General features: G+C 50.7%; 1 pseudogene; it reads right to left on the reverse strand.

Annotated features, from left to right (window-relative positions):
* Positions 1-233: 233 nt before the first annotated feature.
* On the reverse strand, positions 234-20,911 carry LOC134222052 (uncharacterized; annotated as a pseudogene).
* Positions 20,912-21,091: the final 180 nt, after the last annotated feature.

The following is a 21,091-nucleotide window of genomic DNA, read 5'->3' on the forward strand; positions in this document are numbered from 1 at the left end:
CAATCAGTCCTTTTCCGGGCTACCACTTTGGATCCCAAGAGGAGAGGTATTTACCGCTGGCTGGAGTTCGACTCTAGGATACAGCACACTGTATCCTATTTGTGTGCAATGGGGCAGGCATGAAAAGCCCCATGTTCCAGCAGTTGCGAGCCATCGAAGATACGGTAGCATTGTAGTACGGCTAGCATGCAATACCAATGAATGGCCTGCTTTGAGCGTACTTACAGCGGCACACCAGGAGTTAACTTTCTGAAATCAGTACGGCGAAAGGCGTCTAAGGTTCGATCTCCCAAAATTAGGCACCTTCATCGGTACCAAATAGTTTTCCATAAGAAGTTCCTAATTTTGAGCAAACCCGCGTTAGATCGTCTTTCGGCCATACAGGCGGGTAACTCATGCCGGCTGTTTGCGTATATACGATAGCGCCCGGATGCTGGTAGCGGCGGGTCGAGAACCAGCCACTGCCAATAATTCTTTATTATTATGACACGCTCTCTCTCTCTCTTGCGACCGCGCAATCCCTTTCTTCTTGGCCTAGCTGTTCGGTGGCCCTGAAAAGGGCCGTTGGGTTATTGTCGGGCGTGGACGGGTGCGCTCAGCCACCGAAGCCATACAGCGTGCGTCCCTGGCGCTTCAGAGCATAGACGACATCCATGGCGGTGACCGTTTTGCGCTTGGAGTGCTCGGTGTAGGTGACAGCGTCCCGGATGACATTTTCCAGGAACACTTTTAGCACACCGCGGGTTTCCTCGTAAATAAGCCCGGAGATACGCTTGACCCCCACGGCGAGCCAGCCGACGGATGGCAGGCTTGGTGATGCCCTGGATGTTTTCGCGCAACACCTTCCGATGGCGTTTGGCGCCTCCTTTGCCGAGTCCCTTACCACCCTTACCGCAACCGGTCATAATGCTGTGGTGTGCGTGTGTGCGTGTCTGCTAGCATAATTTCCAGGTTTTTCTTTTTCGTAGTCGACCGATTACGCACCCGTTACGAGCAGGGCGGGGCTTGGTAGGGTAAGGAATTTGCACAAAACCAGCTGTCAGCGGGGTATTTCTGAACAGGAGCACAGCACGCCGCAGAGTCATCAACCAAGTAACCGACTGTGGGTCGCACCAAGCAGACCGCCCGGAAGTCAACCGGTGGAAAGGCCCCCCGCAAGCAGCTGGCAACCAAAGCAGCTCGCAAGAGTGCCCCGGCCACCGGTGGGGTCAAAAAGCCACACCGTTTCCGGCCGGGCACTGTCGCCCTGCGTGAAATCCGTCGCTACCAGAAGTCCACCGAGCTGCTACTCCGCAAGCTTCCCTTTCAGCGTTTGGTCCGCGAAATCGCCCAGGACTTTAAAACCGACCTGCGCTTCCAGAGCTCGGCCGTAATGGCTCTGCAGGAAGCTTGCGAGGCATATCTGGTCGGTTTATTCGAAGACACCAACCTGTGCGCCATCCACGCGAAACGTGTCACCATTATGCCCAAGGACATCCAGCTTGCTCGTCGGATCCGTGGCGAGCGGTGAACGCAGCGCAGTGCAGCAGACGACAAACAATAAAAGGCCCTTTTCAGGGCCACTAGAGCGCATGACGAAAGAGATTGCTTGGGCCGACGACTGGGAATGAATCGCCTGCTTTGAGGGTGCTTACAGCAGGGTGACCAGACCACTCTAGTCGACAAAATAAATTCCCGGTAGGCTTTTCGATAGTTCTAACTGCTGTTTAGTCGGAAAGGTTTTGAGATATTGATTGCACCCAGAAGCTATGTGGGAGGAAAATAATGAAAAGTGCACATATCGACGGTTTCGTGCAATACTGGCACAACTCCAAAAGCACAGAAAACGGTATGAAGTAACACTTGACAAAGACTCAGGTCGATATTCACAATGCATCAACATTTGTCGATTTTTCGAAAAAATTGTATACCTCTAATTTATTGTTTTTTTTTTTTTTTAGTTTTTTAATTGAAATATATAAGAGTAATCTTGTTGAACCAAGACATGCAAAAATATCCATGGAAGTCGAAATATGAAAGATTTTTTAACGTTGTTTTTGAACATTTTCAGATCTCGAGTTGTGCCTGTATTGCACGAAGCCGTTGATACAGGAAAACATATTTAAAAGATTACAAAATGGTTCATTGATGAGCCATTTAAAAACAAAATTACCTAAATAATGTGCATATGTCTAATTTGTTTGTTCCTTCTAACGATCTAACAGTATAGACTTCATAAAGTTCCTGAAAATATGGAAGCATTCTTCTGGATTCTTCGCAATTTTACCAGAATATTTATTGTAAAAGCAGTAAGGATTGTTGATAAAATTAAAGAAAATTATTTACAGCTCGTAAGACTTTTTTGAACAAACACTTGAAAATAAGCAGGAATTTGAGAAAAAGCGATAAAACTTTATTAAATATCGATTGAAGACCTAGCATCACTATAAGTCATTATCAAAATCCAAAGAGGCTAAATATTGGTGAAAACTTACTACCTAGGAAACTACCTAATTGAAGGAATTATGATAAAATTATATTACCAAAAATTTAATCAAATCAATATTTACTTCATCAAAGCATTGCATCGTTTCGGGACTGATTTGCAATTTGATTCTGTAGACTGACTGGCTGACTGGCTAACTGACTGACTGACTGACTGACTGACTGACTGACTGACTGACTGGCTGGCTGGCTGACTGACTGATAGTTAGTAGTAGAGTCCTGGGCTGGACTGGACCGGGAAAACGCAGTTAGGCGAAAGGAGAATCCACACACCATGGGGACTCCTCCTAGTCGACCGCCTACCTAGTAGTAGTAGTAGTAGTAGTAGTAGTAGTAGTAGTAGTAGTAGTAGTAGTAGTAGTAGTAGTAGTAGTAGTAGTAGTAGTAGTAGTAGTAGTAGTAGTAGTAGTAGTAGTAGTAGTGGTAGCAGTAGTAACGTTTTACCGTTTACAACCGTTACACAACAACAACACACAACACAATGCATTTACACACTAACCCAGCACACGTGCATTGTAGTTGCCAAACTACCACACGGATGTGTACTGGAGTGTCGGACTCGACCGTACCGGTAATACCGACGACTAAACTCCTTGGGCTCCGCCATCGTTTCCCCCAGGAACTACCTCCCAGTACTACTTCTGGGGGGTGGCAGTACTAAACGTACTCGCTCATTCTCGCTCACACTGACTTGGGTGCTCACTCTATTGCACCCTCAAACACACCGTACATACTCTGCTGCACCTCTGTCATGCCGTGTGGGTCTGACTTGTGTGCCCACCCTTCTCATGCCATGTGGGGCTGACTTGTATGCCCGCCTCTCTCATACCGTGTGAGTCTGACTTGTATGCTCACCCAAACACTTGATTCACGCTCATGCACTCCATGCTTGCTCCATGATTCGAGGTAGAACGCAATGCCATGCTGCTCATTAGTGGTATGGATACAACCCCGGACAACCTCGTCGAGAGGATGTGCCGGGAGGAAGCTATATGGAATGCAGTGAACACAGCATCTCAACAGATTATGTCGAAACTGCAGCGGTGGTGGCGTCTTGAACAAAACCAACGAGTGCAGTAAGGGCACCTGTGATGCAGTGAACACTTTGCTCACCCCGAGGTTACTATCATAGCTTGCGATCGACGGGTGGTGAGGTAGCCACCCTTGAAGTCGATGTTGTGTCGGCAGTGTTGTCAAATGTCATTTGCATTCGTTTGTATAATTTTCCCAGAACTTGTTTCAGAAGGTAGCTATCAATTCATGTTGTATGACGAACTTATAGCGGTTAAATGGGCCTACAACTTTGTCTAACGAGACTTTGCTGTAAATATGTAATCTGGGGCGTGGGAGGCAAAATGTCATTCAAATGACATTATGCCAAATGACACGTGACATTTTGGAGAGTTTTCACTCTCCAGCCTTTGATGTTATACTTAGAGCAATGTACCCTTGGACAAAATATAACCCTACTCAAGCGTTATGAGTACATTCAAAATTATGGAATAAATTTTGCTTCTAAAGAAAGTTATGAGCAAATTAGTCAAATGACATGCAGATGACATTTTACAAGCCTGGTTGTGTGTATTGACGTCAAGTGCGTTAGCATAGGCGTGAGCGTTCTCAATAGTCCCCCCATGATTTATTTATTTATTAACATACTAAGACCGGGGTGGCCTGTGCTGCACATAAAAGTCTTCTCCATTCAGCTCGGTCCATGGCTGCACTTCGCCAACCACGCAGTCTGCGGAGGGTCCGCAAATCGTCCTCCACCTGATCGATCCACCTTGCCCGCTGTGCACCTCGCCTTCCTGTTCCCGTCGGATCATTGTCGAGAACCATTTTCACCGGATTACTGTCCGACATTCTGGCTACGTGCCCGGCCCACCGCAGTCTTCCGATTTTCGCGGTGTGAACGATGAATGGTTCTCCCAACAGCTGATGCAACTCGTGGTTCATTCGCCTCCTCCACGTACCGTCCGCCATCTGCACCCCACCATAGATGGTACGCAGCACTTTCCTTTCAAAAACTCCCAGTGCGCGTTGGTCCTCCACGAGCATCGTCCAGGTCTCGTGCCCGTAGAGAACTACCGGTCTTATAAGCGTTTTGTAGATAGTCAGTTTGGTACGGCGGCGAGCCCAAGTACACGAATTCTTCAACCACCTCGATTTCGTCACCACCGATAGAAACTCGTGGTGGGTGGCTTCATTGACCTCTCTTTAGCCTCTTCCTTTCATGTACTTCGTCTTCGACGTGTTGATGACTAGTCAATTCGATTAGCTTCGCTTTTCAGTCTGATGTAGGCTCCTCCATCCTCTCAAAGTTACGTGCCATCATATCAAGGTCGTCAGCGAAACCAAATAACTGGACGGACATCGTGAAAATCGTACCACTCGTGTCAATCCCTGCCTTTCGTATTACTCCCTCCAAAGCGATGTTGAATAGCAGACACGAAAGACCATCACCTTGCCGTAACCCTCTACGCGTTTCGAAGGGACTCGAGAATGCCCCTGAAACTCGAACTACGCACATCACCCGATCCATCGTTGCCTTGATCAACCGTATCAGTTTATCCGGAAATCCGTTTTCGTGCATTAGCTGCCATAGCTGGTCCCGATCGATTGTATCATATGCGGCTTTGAAGTCGATAAATAGATGATGTGTGGGCACGTTGTATTCGCGGCATTTCTGCAATACCTGACGTATGGCGAACACCTGGTCTGTGGTAGAGCGTTCACCCATAAATCCCGCCTGGTACTGCCCACGAACTCTCTTGCAATTGGTGTTAGTCGGCGGCATAAAATTTGGGAGAGTACCTTGTAGGCGGCGTTCAGCAATGTGATTGCGCGGTAGTTGCTACAATCTCACAGTAGTAGTAGTAGTAGTAGTAGTAAAATTCTTCTTTATTTACACAATTTTTGTTCTACAATTATTTTTAACATGTACAGTGATCGGCCGGCTTGGCCCTCAACTTCAATTTTAATTATTATTATTATTATTATTATTTTATGTTTCTACTTAATTTTTAAAATATAATGTATCATGACGGCCTTCAGCAGGCGCTAGTGTGTTTTTAAAATTTGATAACCTAACTACTATGTACACTAATATTTACAATAAAATTTGATAACCTAGATTGGAACTAGCGCCCTAAGCGCTTGTTGGTCCAGTGCAAGCAACGGACCCTAAACTTTCTTTACACTCACCAAAGCGTTGATGTAAGGTTTTTCTTCCGGCCAGACGGGGGACCTCGGATGTTCTTGTCCTGGGGGGGGTCCTGAGGGTAATCCTCAGGAATGTGTTTTGGACCCGTTGAAGTTTGAGGTGGTGGGTTTTAGCGCAGCTCTCCCAGACCGGCATGCCGTATTCGATCACAGGGAGGATGATTTGCTTGTAGACAGCAAGCTTATTTTTCAGGGACAATGACGACCGGCGGTTGATCAAAGGGTACAGTAGTTTCAACAAGACGTTACACTTTGTCACCGTTTTGTCAACCTGCTGCCTGAAAATAAGCTTGCTGTCGAGGTCAAGCCAAGGTAGTCGGCCTCATTGGCCCATTCCACAGTCGTGCCATTGAGGATGATTTTACAGTCCCCAGGCGGAACAAGTTTAGGGGATTTGGGTGGGGAAAATGATGACCTGGGTCTTCGCCGCGTTGATACAGATCTTCCAGCTGGTGAGGTACTCTGTCAGGGCATCCAGGCCTCGTTGGAGTTTGCCCACTCTACCGTTGTAGACGATGGAGGTGTCATCTGCGAACAGAGACAGAATGCCGCCTTCTGGAGGCTCTGGCATGTCGGTGGTGAACAGGTTGAAAAGCAGGGGCCGATGATACTGCCCCGGGGAGCGCCTGCCACGATGTTGTGCGCATTGGAACTCGTTCCGCTGATTGAGACCCGGACTGTCCTTGCCGACAAGTAATTGTTGATTATTTTCACCAGGTGGCTGGGAAGATTGTAGCGTTGTAGTTTGTAAACCAGGCCATCATGCCATACATTGTCAAATGCCTTCTCGACATCGAGTAAAGGCCATGGCGGATGTTTTCGAGACAAATTTGTTCCGTCTGAGGACGTTGGTAACTCAGGTCAGTTGGTGTACAGTTGACCGACCGCGTCGGAAACCAAACTGTTCCTCGAGCAAGATGTTGAGATTTTCGGCAGACTCAAGTAACCGGTGATGAATAGCTTTTTCGAATAGCTTGGATAACCCTGAGAGAAGGCTGATGGGTCGATAACTTTTGGGAGAGGAAGGATCCTTCCCAGGCTTCCGGATGGGGATGACTTTCGCTGACTTCCAGGACGATGGGAAGTAGCTGAGCCGGAGACACTGATTAAAGATCAGTGAGAGGTGCTCAAAGAACGGAGCACTCATGTGTTTGAGCTCGAGATTCAGGATGCTGTCGAAGCCTGGGGCCTTCATGTTCTTCGACGATTTGATATAGGCCGTCAATTCGCCAGCTGAGATCTCAACTCCTCCGAGAAGTCGTTGGGAATCAAATGGATGTTGTTTGCATGCTCGTTGACGGCTGCTTCGTGAGGACTGGTGATGTTCTGCCCAAGATTGTGTGAGCTGACGAAGTGACGACCTATTTCAGCGACCTTCTCTGCAGGAGTTATCAAGCGATCCTTCGAGCCATTATTGTCTAGTGGGATCAAAGGTGGAATGGGCCGAGGCTTGGATTTTAGAATTTTGGTCATTTTCCAGAACGGCTTAGCATAATCTGGGAGAGTGCGGATCTTATTCGAGAAGTCGTTATTTTGAGGTCCACCATTCTGGCCTTGATAATTTTTGTGATTCGATTGCAGCGTGCCTTAAGCTCAGGCAGTCCAGTACGCTGAAACTGCCTGCGAGTGACATTCCGCAATCGAATCAAATCTTTGGTGAGTGTATCGATGTTTAAGGAGTTGCTTACCTGCCGAGCCGTCGGTACGTGTTGCTCTCAGGCCGCCGTGATCGCCTCCTCGATAGCGCACAGCTGGCGGTCGATACTTTCCGGCGTCTCCGGACGCACCTCGTAGTCAACGGTGTTATCGACGCACTGCTGGAAACGCTGCCAGTTCACTCGGTGGTAGTTCCGCCGTAACTGCTGGTGCCGATTGACCGAGGAGCCCAGTTCCGCCACCACCGGATAGTGATCCGAACTGAGCTCCTGGTATACAACCGGCTGCGAGACGTGGTCACTCAGGTTTGTTACGTAGAGGTCGAGCGTTGCGTGGGCACCGGACCGACTCAGCCGAGTGGGGAATCCGGGCTCAGGATCGTGTAGTGGCCTTCCTCCATGTCGTTGCTCCAGATGGTGCCGTTTCGATTGCCGCGACTGTTGCCCCAGGCTTGATGTTTGGCATTCAAGTCGCCGGCAATGATATACTGGCCTTGCCTCCGCGTCAGCTTGACGATGTCCCTCCGATGATCCATCACCGGCTTTGGCTTGCGTTGGACGATACGCCGCGATGAGCGCGATTGTGCCGACCGAAGTGGTGATTTCGACACCGATGGCCTCGATGACACTGAGCTGGAAGCTTGGAAGCAGACGACAGTTGATGTTGTAGCGAAGAGCGATGGCCACACCACCTCCCCTGGTCGGCCGGTCGAGTCGCACGATGCGGAAGTCCGGGATGTTGATGTTCACCTCCGGTTTTTGAACGCCACGTCTATTTCCTTCTCCTCAAGGAAATCCTTCAGCTCGATTGTTTTGCTCTTTAGCGAGCAAGCGTTCCAGTTGACCAGGCCCACCCTAGCAGCCATTTTCAATGATGAACATGCCAAGTGTGAAGACCTGGTCGAATCGGGTTTTGCAGCCGCGCAGTCGGGTGGCGAGCTGCGCGAAGATCGGCATCAGTTGCTCCGGAGTGTACAGCGGGGCAGATTCTTCCAGTGGGACGGCTTCGTTCTCCGACGGGGAGCCAGGATGGCTGGAAAGTTCACCTCGTTGATTACAGGAACACGGTTCTTCTTCGGAATGGTCCTGGTGGAAGCCTTCTTCCGGATTTCCAGGAACTCGGCTCGCTTTGGGCAGCCCTTTGTGGTGGCCCGATGTTTGTCGCCACAGTTGGCGCACTTGGGATCAGCCACCTCCATTTTGTCGCACTCGTCAGTCGGATGGGGTTCGCCACACTTGTTGCAGCGCGGCTTCATGCGGCAGTTCCTGGTGCCGTGCCCGAAATTGAAGCAGTTGGTGCATTGCGTGACATCGCGGTGCACTGGCCGATATCGCTCCCAGTCAACGGCGGTGTAATTTATAACGCCAACCAGCTTCAGGCCCTTCCAGGTAGTGGAGCCGTGCTCCAGATGGATCAGGTAAAGCTGGTCGCGATATTTCCTCGCCTTGTCGTGACGAGCGATCTTGTGGACGGCTACTGGCTTCAGTCCGCAACTTTCAAGCTCTGCTTGGAGCTCTTCCTCCTTCATGTCGTGAAGTCCTCGCAGCAAAGCCTTGAGCGGCTTCGTGCCGGGGTGGTTCTGAGTGTAGTACTCATACTTGTGGACCTCGAGGGCTCCACGACGGATTGATGATGGTCCCGGTTGGCCGGCATCACTTTCACGCCCTCGCTGCAGAGCCGAAAAGTACATTTCAGCCCCTTAGCGATCAGCTGGCGAATTTCTGGCGAATTGCGGCAGCTGCGATTGCTGCTTCTTCCTCTTTTTCGGCGGATTGCCGGCGTCATCAAGCGGCAACGGCGAGAACACGTTGCTCTGCAAAAGCTGCTTGGAGGGGTTACCCGCGCCTCCAAGAGCAGTGCGCTTAGGCACTTTTCCAGCGACCGAATCGGCCACCGAGTCTCCCCTGACGGGTCCGGGAGAAAAGAACGCCAACGCGACAAGCGAAAACGTAAACAGCGAAAGAACGAGAAAAAAAACACATCGAAAAAAAGCGCGAGGAAAAACACGTCCGTACGTGTTGCTGTCTCGAACTGGGGATTGCTACAATCCAGCTTATCGCCCTTTTGTAGATGGGACACGACACCTTCCATCCACTCCTGCGGCAGAACCTCATCCTCCCAAACCTTGGTTATCACCCAGTGCAGCGCTCTAGCCAGTGCCTCACCACCGTGTTTAAACAGCTCTCCTGGTAGTTGGTCAACTCCAGGGGCTTTGTTGTTTTTCAGCTGGCCGATCTCCTCCTGGATTTCCTGGAGATTCGGGCCGGAAGTCGCATGTCCTGCGCGCGTGCTCCTAGGTTCATTACCATACCGCCATCGTTGTCTGCCATATCGCCATTCAGGTGCTCTTCGTAGGGCTGCCGCCACCTTTGGATCACCTCACGCTCGTTTGTAAGAAGGTTCCCGTTTATGTCCTTACACATATCGGTCTGTTGCACTTGGCCTTACGTGAACAGTTCATCTTCTCATAGAACTTTCGTGCGTTATTAGCGCGGTACAGTTCCTCCGTCTCTCCACGGTCTCGATCTTCCTGCTGGCGCTTTTCCTCCGGAAAATCGAGTTTTGTCTGTTCCGCTTTCCGTTTTAAAGGCGGCTGTCAGGGCTGTTTTTTGTCCCACCTAACACCAGGACTTGGGCTTGTGCGCTTTGAGCGGCACACGGTAGCTCTGGCGGAGCCTACTTGCGGATGCATGCAGCTTTTATAGAGGTTTAACAGGGCCCACTGTCAAACCCCACCACATCCCTAGGCAGGCGCCACAACTCGCCATGATGTATTGCTTAATTGCGGGCCAGGGGTACGGACTGGCGAAAGGGTTTTGGTTTTAGTGGGTCGGGTAAAAGTTACATGACAAACCCATCCCCACACTACCTGAGTTGCCTTCTCAGGTGTCTTTTTTTTTTTTTTACAAGGGAGAATGCATTTACACACTAACCCAGTACACGTGCATTGTAGTTGCCAAACTACCACACGGAAGTGTACTGGAGTGTCGGACTCGACCCTACCGGTAATACCGACTAAACTCCTTGGGCTCCACCATCGTTTCCCCAGGAACTACCTCGCAGTACTACTTCTGGGGGACGGCAGTACTAAGCGTACTCACTCATTATCGCTCACACAGGCACTCGTCCCACGCAGAGACTGACTTGGGTGCTCGCACCCCATTCACTCCATTTGAGTCTTACTTGGATGCTCTCCCGGACGCTCCGCTGCCATGCCTCGAGGTGTCAATAGCGGTAACTGCCTGGGCCTACAGATATTGCGCTACGACACTCTGCCTCAGCACGAGCAGATCAATCACAAAACTGCCGAAGCAGACCATACGCTACCCTGCCGAAGCAGGGACACTCCCCATGCACCACATGTGCACAACTGTAGGTGTGTGGGTACAACCCACTGCTACCCTGCCGCCGAAGCAGCTTCTCCAAAGACCATTCGCTCCATGTGACCCTTTTTCAGGTGCTCACTCTAACACTCCACTGCAATGCCTCGAGGTGTCGATGGGATACCTCGACTCCTGCCTCAGCATGTGCAGTCCATACTCAGACTTCTGCTGCGCTTTGAGGTGACAATAGCGGCGGAGACACGCTATGACACTCCTGCCTCAGCACAACCAGATCACTCACTCCCTGCCGAAGCAGCTCACGCGCTACCCTACCGAAGTAGGTACACTCCACAACTTATTCTAACACTCCACTGCCATGCCTCGAGGTGTCGATAGCGGTATGTGGGGACTAATCAACGATACTACGCTACGACACTCTTACCTTAGCATGTGCAGTCCATACTCAGACTTCTGCTGCGCTTCGAGGTGGCCATAGCGGCGGCGACTCGCTATGACACTCCTGCCTCAGCACAACAGATCACTCACTCCCTGCCGAAGCAGCTCACGCACTACCCTACCGAAGTAGGGACACTCCACATGCCAGTTGGCACTCCCTCCCTGGGCTTGTGCTTTTGAAGCGGCACACAGTCGCTTTGATAGAGTCCGCTTACAGGCACTTGTGGTTTTTGGGAGGGATTTTAGCAGAGCCCACTGCTAAATCCCACCACGCCTAGGCAGTTCTCCCTGACTCGCAGACAGCTGGGGAGGGTCGTCAAGCCCTTGGACATCATGCTGTTCCTGCTGTCCCCTTCTCAGGTGTCTGGTAAAACGTAACAGCCCTGCAATGATTGCGCCTCCTGTAATGAAGATAGTCACAAAACATATAACAAAAGTCCCGGATGCGTTCGCACTTCCTTTCCTTCTGGGAAATTGGCCACTGGTCGTCCTGAAAAGGACGGTTTCTTTCGGGTCGTTGGGTTGGGTTGGGTTTGGGCTGTTGTGTTCAGGTGGTGGCGGCCGACTTCTTCTCGGTCCTCTTCGGCAGCAGAACCGCCTGTATGTTGGGCAAGACGCCACCTTGGGCGATAGTTACGCCAGCAAGCAGCTTGTTCAACTCCTCATCGTTACGGATAGCCAGCTGCAGATGGCGGGGAATGATGCGAGTTTTTTTGTTATCGCGAGCGGCATTTCCTGCTAGCTCGAGCACTTCCGCTGCCAGGTACTCCATCACGGCGGCCAGATAGACCGGGGCACCGGCACCCACACGTTCGGCGTAGTGACCCTTCCGGAGCAGACGGTGGATGCGACCAACCGGGAACTGCAACCCAGCGCGTACGGAGCAGGATTTCGGCTTTCCCCGGACTTTGCCTCCTTGCCACGGCCAGACATCGTTTTGGTTGGTTGGTTGTTTGGTTGGTTGCGCCTGATTTGATGATCGCCGCGCTCAGTTGGTGGCTGGATGACTGACTGGATGAGAGAGATGCCGGAAAAGATGCCTTGGCACTGGTTTTGCGCAACAGCACTGGCATCGAGCGAACGAAAGGCGGTGCCAGCAAGCGGTCACCAATGGTACCGAACACCGAAGGGCGGTCCCTCGGTCTGCATTGCGCTGGGATACTGGCAAGCCGATGGCAGTTCAGAAAGAACGAACGACGCACCGCAGTACCACCCAAGCATGGCACCGAAAACCGGCGGCGGCGGCGGCGGCGGAAGAGCAGCGAAAAAGGCGGCAACGGCTGCAACGGGCAGCGGCAGCGGGAGCAGGACCAAGGCTCAGAAAAACATCGTCAAGGGCGACAAACAACCGAAGCGGAAACTACGGAGGAAGGAAAGCTACGCCATCTACGTTTACAAGGTGTTGAAGCAGGTCCACCCGGACACTGGCGTCTCGTCGAAGGCGATGAGCATCATGAACAGCTTCGTAAACGACATCTTCGAGCGTATCGCGGCCGAGGCCTCCCGTCTGGCGCACTACAACAAACGCTCAACGATCACCAGCCGCGAGATTCAGACCGCCGTTCGCCTCCTGCTGCCGGGCGAGCTGGCCAAGCACGCTGTCTCGGAGGGCACCAAAGCCGTCACCAAGTACACCAGCTCCAAGTGAACAAGCGAGGTTTTCGGAGACGTACCCCACAGATACCAAAACGGCCCTTTTCAGGGCCCCAGCAGCACTCACAGAGAGAGAGAGAGAGAGAGAGAACGATGTTTTGACATTGTGACGTTTCCTTTCCGACCTACTGGCCCCTATCCGGTTCTCTGTTGGAATATTATTTTCGCTATTCTTTTTATTCCGTCATTCGCACTGGGTGACCAGCCCACTGAGGTCTGCCGTGTAGTATTTTGTAGTGTTTTATACGATTCACAGTATTTTCTTCTTTGTATACTTGCTACAGCTCACGATTCGGCGCCAAGGCAAGTCAAGTTTTTTTTCGTTTTTTTTTTTTTTTTTTTGCGCACCCCTTTTCGCTCGAAAACCCCGAAAGCTCTCCGGTCCGCCGCTTTTAACGTCCATGCTTCATGTCCAGAAAAGGGCCGGGCCACTGGTAGAATCAAAGTTTTACATAGAGCAAATTTCGTTTCCGTCTGCATGTTGCAGGACCTAAGCTGGTTACGTAGAAGGCCCTATACGCAGCAGCCTTCATTGGCACATGTCACAAGCGTGCCAAGGTAAACAAATGCTTCAACTACTTCTAACACATCCCCATCAAGCACAACCTCTGCACCAACACCACTAGGTCTTTCTCTATCTCTACCTCCCACCATGTACGTTGTCTTGGTAGCGTTAATGGCTAAGCCTATCCTCGCCGTTTCCCTCTTCAGTGGGACAACAGCCTCCATATCGTCCGCAAAGCCCAGGAACATATGCGGCTGTGTGATGATAGTGCCGTTCCTCTGCGCCCTCGAGTGCAACGTTGAACAATAAATTCGAAAGAGCTTCAGTCCGCCTAAAGTCACAAACAAGGTTGACACTTAACTTTTTGTTCTTGTGTGTTTTTTTAACCTAAATTAGAGTGTAAAATGAAGAACCGGTATGCGATTTAATTTCAGGGAACGATGAAGTTAATCATCCTGAACGCGTCAGTTTTATTTTGACTCAAAAATTGAAAGGAACATTGTTTAATTTGAAAATAGCTGAAAAATGCTTCCTCGACATTTTCGGTCCTGTTTGACGTAAGGATTCAAACGCACTAGCAAAACACCGCAGGGCACTTGACTCAACCTTTGACAGTTAATATATGGGCCTGACGTTTTGGGCTGATGGTTGATTCGTTCTGAAATGTTGCACAGGCCAATATTTCCCTCAAAATATATTAAACATAAAAATAATATTTTAACTGATTTAGACTTTTACCAGATTTTTTATAACATCGGTTCAAGTATTCTTGACCGATGCACTATCGTTGCAACCATAAACGAGGTAAGGCTTTAGGACCCAATTAAATTTCCGTTTATGTATCGTATTTTTGTGTTTTACATCGGTGTACAATTATGAAGTGGTTGGCCTTTAGGCCCTTTAGCTGATTTTTATTTATTATTTGTACAGTGTCTGTTTTGTTTTGAAATTCTATTTTACATTATAGCCTTATGTAGGCATTCGTTAATTTTTCAAAATTTGACAACCTAGCTACCTATTTACACTAATATTTACATAAAATTTGATAACCTAATTGACTATAAGCGCCCTAATCGCTTCTTGGTCCGAGAAGGCGCAACGAACCCTGAACCTTTCCTTGCACTCACCAAAGCGCTCATGTAATGTTTTAATCCCGGCCAGACGGTTGACCTCAGATGTTCTTGTCCTGGGAGGGGTGTGCATGATCATCCGCAGGAACCTGTTTTGGGCCCGTTGTAATTTGAGATGGTGGGTCTTAGCGCAGCTCTCCCAGACCGGCATGCCGTATTCGATCACGACGACCGACGATTGATCAAAGGATACAGTAGTTTCAACAAGACGTTACACTCTTCGTCACCGTTGCCGTTGCCTGAAAATAAGCTTGCTGTCGAGGTCAAGCCACGGTAGTCGGCCTCGTTGGCCCATTCCACAGTCGTGCCTTTGAGGATGATTTTACAGTCCCCAGGCGGAGCATGTTTAGGAGATTTAGAGTGGGGGAAAACGATGACCTGGACGAACTTGTTCCGTCTGAGGACGTTGGTAACTCGAGTCAGTTGGTGCACGGTTGACCGACCGCGTCGGAAACCAAACTGTTCCTCGAGCAAGATGTTGAGATTTTCGGCAAACTCAAGTAACCGGTGATGAAAAGCTCTTTCGAATAGCTTGGATAATCCTGAGAGAAGGCTGAAGATGGGAAGTAGCTAAGCCGGAGAACGGCTTAGAACCAGAACGGCTTAGCACAGTCTGGGTGAGCGCGGATCTTATTCGAGAAATCGTTACTTCTGAGGTCCACCATTCTGGCCTGGATAATTTCTGTGAGTCGATTGCAGCGTGCCTTAAGCTCAGGCAGTCAGTACGCTGAAACTGCCTGCGAGTGACATTCCGCAATCGAATCAAATCTTTAGTGAGTGTATCGATGGTCAGGGTGTTGCTTACCTGTCGAGCCGCCGGGACGAGTTGTTCCCGGGCCATCGAGATTGCCTCTTCGATGGCGCACAGCTGGCGGTCGATACTTTCCGGCGTCTCCGGACGCACCTCGTAATCGATGGAGTTGTCGACGCACTGCTGAAACCGCTGCCAGTTCACTCGGTGATAGTTCCTCCTGGAGAGTGGAGAGACGGTTGATCGAAGAGTGGATTTCGGCCACCACCGGATAGTGATCAGAGCTCAGTTCCTGATAGACGACCGGCTGCGATATTTGGTCATCCATGTTCGTGATGAACAGATCGAGCGTCGAATGTACCCCGGATCTGCTGAAACGAACGGGTGGGTGAGTCCGGGTTCAGGATGGTGTAATGGCCTTCTTCTAGATCGCTACTCCAGATCATGCCGTTCCGATTGCTCCTTGAGTTTCCCCAGGCTTGATGTCTTGCATTCAGATCACCGGCGATGATGTACTGCCCTTGGCGCCGCGTTTGTTTGACGATGTCTCTGCGGAGGGCGGCCGATGTCCCATCGATCTCCTTGGATTGCGTTGGGCTGTATGCCACGATGAGGGTGATGACTGGTGAAGACCTGGTCGAAGCGTGTTTTGCACCCGCGTAGTCGCGATGCCAGTTGTGTGAAAATTGAAACTAGCTGCTCTGATGTGTAGAACGGTGGATCACGTTCAGCCAGAAGGGGCTCGTCCTGTCCTTGTCCTGTCGACGGAATCCATTGGGAGTCGCGGATGGAACCGATCCAGCGGCAGCAGTAAGCCGTTTGTGTGGCTGCAGCGGCGGAAGAACCGGGATCGGTCGACGGGGAGGCGTAATGGCCGGAAAATTCCTCTCATTCAGCGCCGGGGGTGGAACTGCTCGACGCATAGGCTGATTTTTGGTGGAAGTCCTCTTCCGGATCTCCACGAACTCGGCGCACTTGGGACAGTCCTTCGTAGTGGCCCGATGTTTTCGCCGCAGTTGGCGCACTTTGGATCGGCCGCCTCCATCTTGTCGCACTCATCCGTCGGGTGCAGTTCGCCACACTTGTTGCAGCGTTGTAGCATTTGGTGCACTGTGTCACGTCACGGTGCACGAGCCGGTATCGCTCCCAGCCGACGACGGTGTAGTTAATTACTCCGACCAGCTTCAGATCCTTGAAGGTGATGGAGCCATGCTCCAGATGGACCAGGTAAAGCTGGTCTCGGTATTTTCTCGCCCTGTCGTGGCGAGCGATTTTGTGGACGGCGACAGGTTTGCGGCCCCTGCTGTCTAGCTCGTTGATAATCTCTTCCACCTTCATATCGTGGAGCCCTCGCAGCAAAGCCTTGAGCGGGTACATTCCGGGGAGGTCATGAGCGTAGTACTCATACTTGTGGACCTGTAGGAACTCCACGAACACGGTAACACGGAACTCCGTAACACGGTAGATCACTTTGACGTAGTGTGTTGCGGTGTAAGATCTACCAAACAGAGCCCTAGCCTAGGGCAATAAGTTGTGGTAATTAAGGATTCATCGTATTTAGTCCTCGCTACCAACAGCAGTCTCAGAAAAAAAACATAATTAATGTTACCTTGCAGACAGTTGAAAGACTCGAATTCCTCTTGTTTGAGGCTAAATTGTATGCAGTGGAAACAACTTTTCAAGCAATTAGTTAAAAACCCTGGGTACCCGGTCCTAGGCTGAACTGACTGCTGGAAAAATCGAGTTAGGGGTTTAAATACGTACTAACTCTGCTTTAACTGGTGAACAATGGTAGTGAGAGGAACACACGGAAGTTCTCATTACTGAACAAATTCTCTTGCTTGAAATGGTCTTGTAGACAGAGCTAAATCCGGGTTTTCATTGTTTCACTGGTGATATTCTAGAAGCAAGACAAGGATGTGGCTAGGGCTCCGATGCATGGCCAAAAACAGTATTACTGTTCTGTTTTCTCAAGACAGGATTGATTTCATATTGATAAGGGGCGCGCCTTCAATGGGATTTTGCTCTCTATGAAGGGTCTACATAGCGGGACCTTGTCATGGTGGTCTTGAGAAAACAAAACAACAACTGTATCGAAACCGATACTGCATTGCTTCTCAATAGCGCTGGAGTAATTCGACATGCACTTAAACACTAAGGATACGGGTAACGCTACAATAGATCTAATAATTGGTCGCAGTGGCACACCCGAACAGGAAAAAAAAAACTCCACGATAGACTTGTGGTGATCTTGATTAGCAGCAGGCATCACCTTGACTCCCTCGCTGCAAAGCCGGAACGTGCACTCGAGGCCCTTTCCCATAGGTTGGCGGATTTTCGGCAGCAAATCCGGTGGATCGCCCTTCACAAACACGGGCGGGCACTTCTCCTTCCGCTCCGGTTGCACCTGCGGCAGCTGCGATTGCTGCTTATTCCTCTTTTTCAACGGATTGCCGGCGCCATCAAGCGGCAACGTTGCTCTGCAAAAGCTGCTTGGAGGGGTTACCCGCGCCTCCAAGAGCAGTACAACCGAATCAGCCACCGAGTCTCCCATGACGGGTCCGGGAGCACATAACGCCAACGCGACGAAGCGAAAACGAACGAAAGCGAACGAACGAGAAAAACACTTGGAAAGAAAACACGTCCGTACGTGCTGCTGTCTCGAACTATAGTCGACAAGAATGACACTTCGTCCGCAATGCCCCGCGCCATTGGCAGTTGCGTAAAACCTCCGCATATCGTTTCTATCCATGCTCTCCTGCGCATCACCTATCACACACTCTCTTCGTGTTGCCTTTTTTCTCTGCGGTGGATTCGTTTCTCTTCAGACCCTTGCTACCATTTCGTTGGCGTCGCTGTGCAGTGCCTAACGCTTCCTGCGCTGTTGTACTCACAGCTTCGTGGATATTTTCCCACAATCTGTCCGCCCGTCCAGCTTCTGGTGGTACTGTTCGGCAACTCCTTCAACTGACAAGCGATGGACAAGATATTGAAACGCATCGTGCTGTTGGTTCGTGAATTCGTGACGCTGGAAAGTTGCGCCCGAGTTTCTACAAGGATCTCTGACTATTGCGTATATTCGTGTAAATAAGTAGTTAGGTTTTCAAATTTCAAAATTAATCCATGCCTCCTCGAAGGCGCCCATGTCAAACTAGCTTCATTTTTCGAATTACTCCTTTTATTTCCGAGTTAATACTAAAGCTGACGGGCCGTATTTCGATTTTGTCATTCCGTATTTCGTATACAATAATTTTATTCCATTTTTTCGTTATTAACATATTTTTACATAATGCCTCGAGGTGTGTGTGTGTGTGTGTGTGTGTGTGTGTGTGTGTGTGTGTGTGTGTGTGTTTGTGTGTGAAACTCTGAAATGTCGATAAATGAGCCGGATTTCTTATGCGTCGGGGTTTGGAATTTCATCGCACTGCGCGGAGAATCGATTTGGATGGGACCATTTCGAACAACAAACCCGGACGGAGTCCGCTGGGCGGCGAGTGTACCGACAGAGCTTGACCACTGGTTGACCAAACCGATCGGAAGCCTCTCGTAACCGGCGAATGGGTCGATTTCAATTTGCTGGAACGGTCCGAAATGGCCAGAGCCATTCACGGATTCGTGATTGCCCATCCCTAACACAGACATCATAAATCGCGCACCACCTTCGAAAATGTGTTGCCAGCACTCATTCTGCTGATTTCGATCGACCACGTACGACTACCCGCCGCATCACAGTAGCAAGATGTCTGAAGTTGCCGCTGTCACGACGACCGACGCAATCGCATCCAACGTTGCTTCACCACGCGCTGGTACGAAGAAAAAGTCGGGAGAAGCTAAACCGAAGCCGAAACTACCACGGACCCATCCACCGATGTCGGAAATGGTGACCACTGCCATCGAAACGTTGAAAGGTGGACGCCACGGATCGTCCCTGCAGGCCATCAAGAAGTATATCGGGGCCAACTACAAGTGCGATGTCGTCAAGCTGGCTCCATTCCTCCGGAAGGCTCTCCGGGGCGGTGTCGAGAAGGGCACCTTTGTCCAAATCAAGGGAACGGGTGCTTCCGGATCGTTCAAGCTGGTGAAGGCAACGGCGGCTGCGGACGCTGCTAGTCACACCAGCCGGAAAGCAAAAGTCCAAGATGACACCACCATGAAGACGGCAGCGAAACAGAGGAAGAAGAAGAAGGTGGCAGTGCCCAAGAAAAGCGCCACCGCCGCGAGTGGACGCGTGGGAAAGGCTGCTACCGTCAAGCAGAAGGCCACCAAACACGCGAAAACCAGATCGCCGCCACCAAAAGCTGCTTCCGCCGCCAAGAAAGCTTCTTCTCCCGCTGCTGTACCGAAAAAGGCTGCCGCTGGTGGTGGTAAGAAGAAGTAAAGGCCCGACACCGTCGATGATCATGATCATCAATCGCGAACCGCAAGCAAAATCAGTCCTTTTCAGGGCTACCACTTTGGATCCCAAGAGGAGAGGTATTTACCGCTGTCGCGAACGAAATCATCTTCCAGTTTGATTTTCGGCCCGGTTCGAGGATGTTTTGGGCATGACTGTATCCTTTGGGATTGCCACCGGTCAATCAGTCAGTCAGCTCTGGCTGTTCCGTGCGCTGCGCCTGGCCAGAGAGTGCGCGCCAACGATGAACGAGACCGGCTTGTGCGCGTGTCTCCTCGTTGGTGGACTTTTCCTTTTCCCCAGTCCAGGACTACTGTCAGTCTCGACCGGGTCAGGCAGTCCAGCAGCTGCACACCATTACACCTGTTCGGGCTGTGTGTGTGTGTGTGCCGAAGAAGGCCACCGCCGCTGATGGTAAGAAGAGGTAGAGGCCCGATACAAACACAAACCAATCAGTCCTTTTCAGGGCTACCACTTTGGATCCCAACCGCTGGCTGGAGTTCGACTCTAGGATACAGCACACTGTATCCTATTTGTGTGCAATGGGGCAGGCATAGAAAAGCCCCATGTTCCAGCAGTTGCGAGCCATCGAAGATACGGTAGCATTGTAGTACGGCTAGCATGCAATACCAATGAATGGCCTGCTTTGAGCGTACTTACAGCGGCACACCAGGAGTTAACTTTCTGAAATCAGTACGGCGAAAGGCGTCTAAGGTTCGATCTCCCAAAATTAGGCACCTTCATCGGTACCAAATAGTTTTCCATAAGAAGTTCCTAATTTTGAGCAAACCCGCGTTAGATCGTCTTTCGGCCATACAGGCGGGTAACTCATGCCGGCTGTTTGCGTATATACGATAGCGCCCGGATGCTGGTAGCGGCGGGTCGAGAACCAGCCACTGCCAATAATTCTTTATTATTATGACACGCTCTCTCTCTCTTGCGACCGCGCAATCCCTTTCTTCTTGGCCTAGCTGTTCGGTGGCCCTGAAAAGGGCCGTTGGGTTATTGTCGGGCGTGGACGGGTGCGCTCAGCCACCGAAGCCATACAGCGTGCGTCCCTGGCGCTTCAGAGCATAGACGACATCCATGGCGGTGACCGTTTTGCGCTTGGAGTGCTCGGTGTAGGTGACAGCGTCCCGGATGACATTTTCCAGGAACACTTTTAGCACACCGCGGGTTTCCTCGTAAATAAGCCCGGAGATACGCTTGACCCCCACGGCGAGCCAGCCGACGGATGGCAGGCTTGGTGATGCCCTGGATGTTGTCGCGCAACACCTTCCGATGGCGTTTGGCGCCTCCTTTGCCGAGTCCCTTACCACCCTTACCGCGACCGGTCATAATGCTGTGGTGTGCGTGTGTGCGTGTCTGCTAGCATATTTTCCAGGTGATTTCTTTTTTCGTAGTCGACCGATTACGCACCCGTTACGAGCGGGGCGGGGCTTGGTAGGGTAAGGAATTTGCACAAAACCAGCTGTCAGCGGGGTATTTCTGAACAGGAGCACAGCACGCCGCAGAGTC

This window comes from Armigeres subalbatus, chromosome 3, assembly GCF_024139115.2.
Source record: "Armigeres subalbatus isolate Guangzhou_Male chromosome 3, GZ_Asu_2, whole genome shotgun sequence".
Taxonomy (NCBI): Eukaryota; Metazoa; Arthropoda; class Insecta; order Diptera; family Culicidae; genus Armigeres; species Armigeres subalbatus.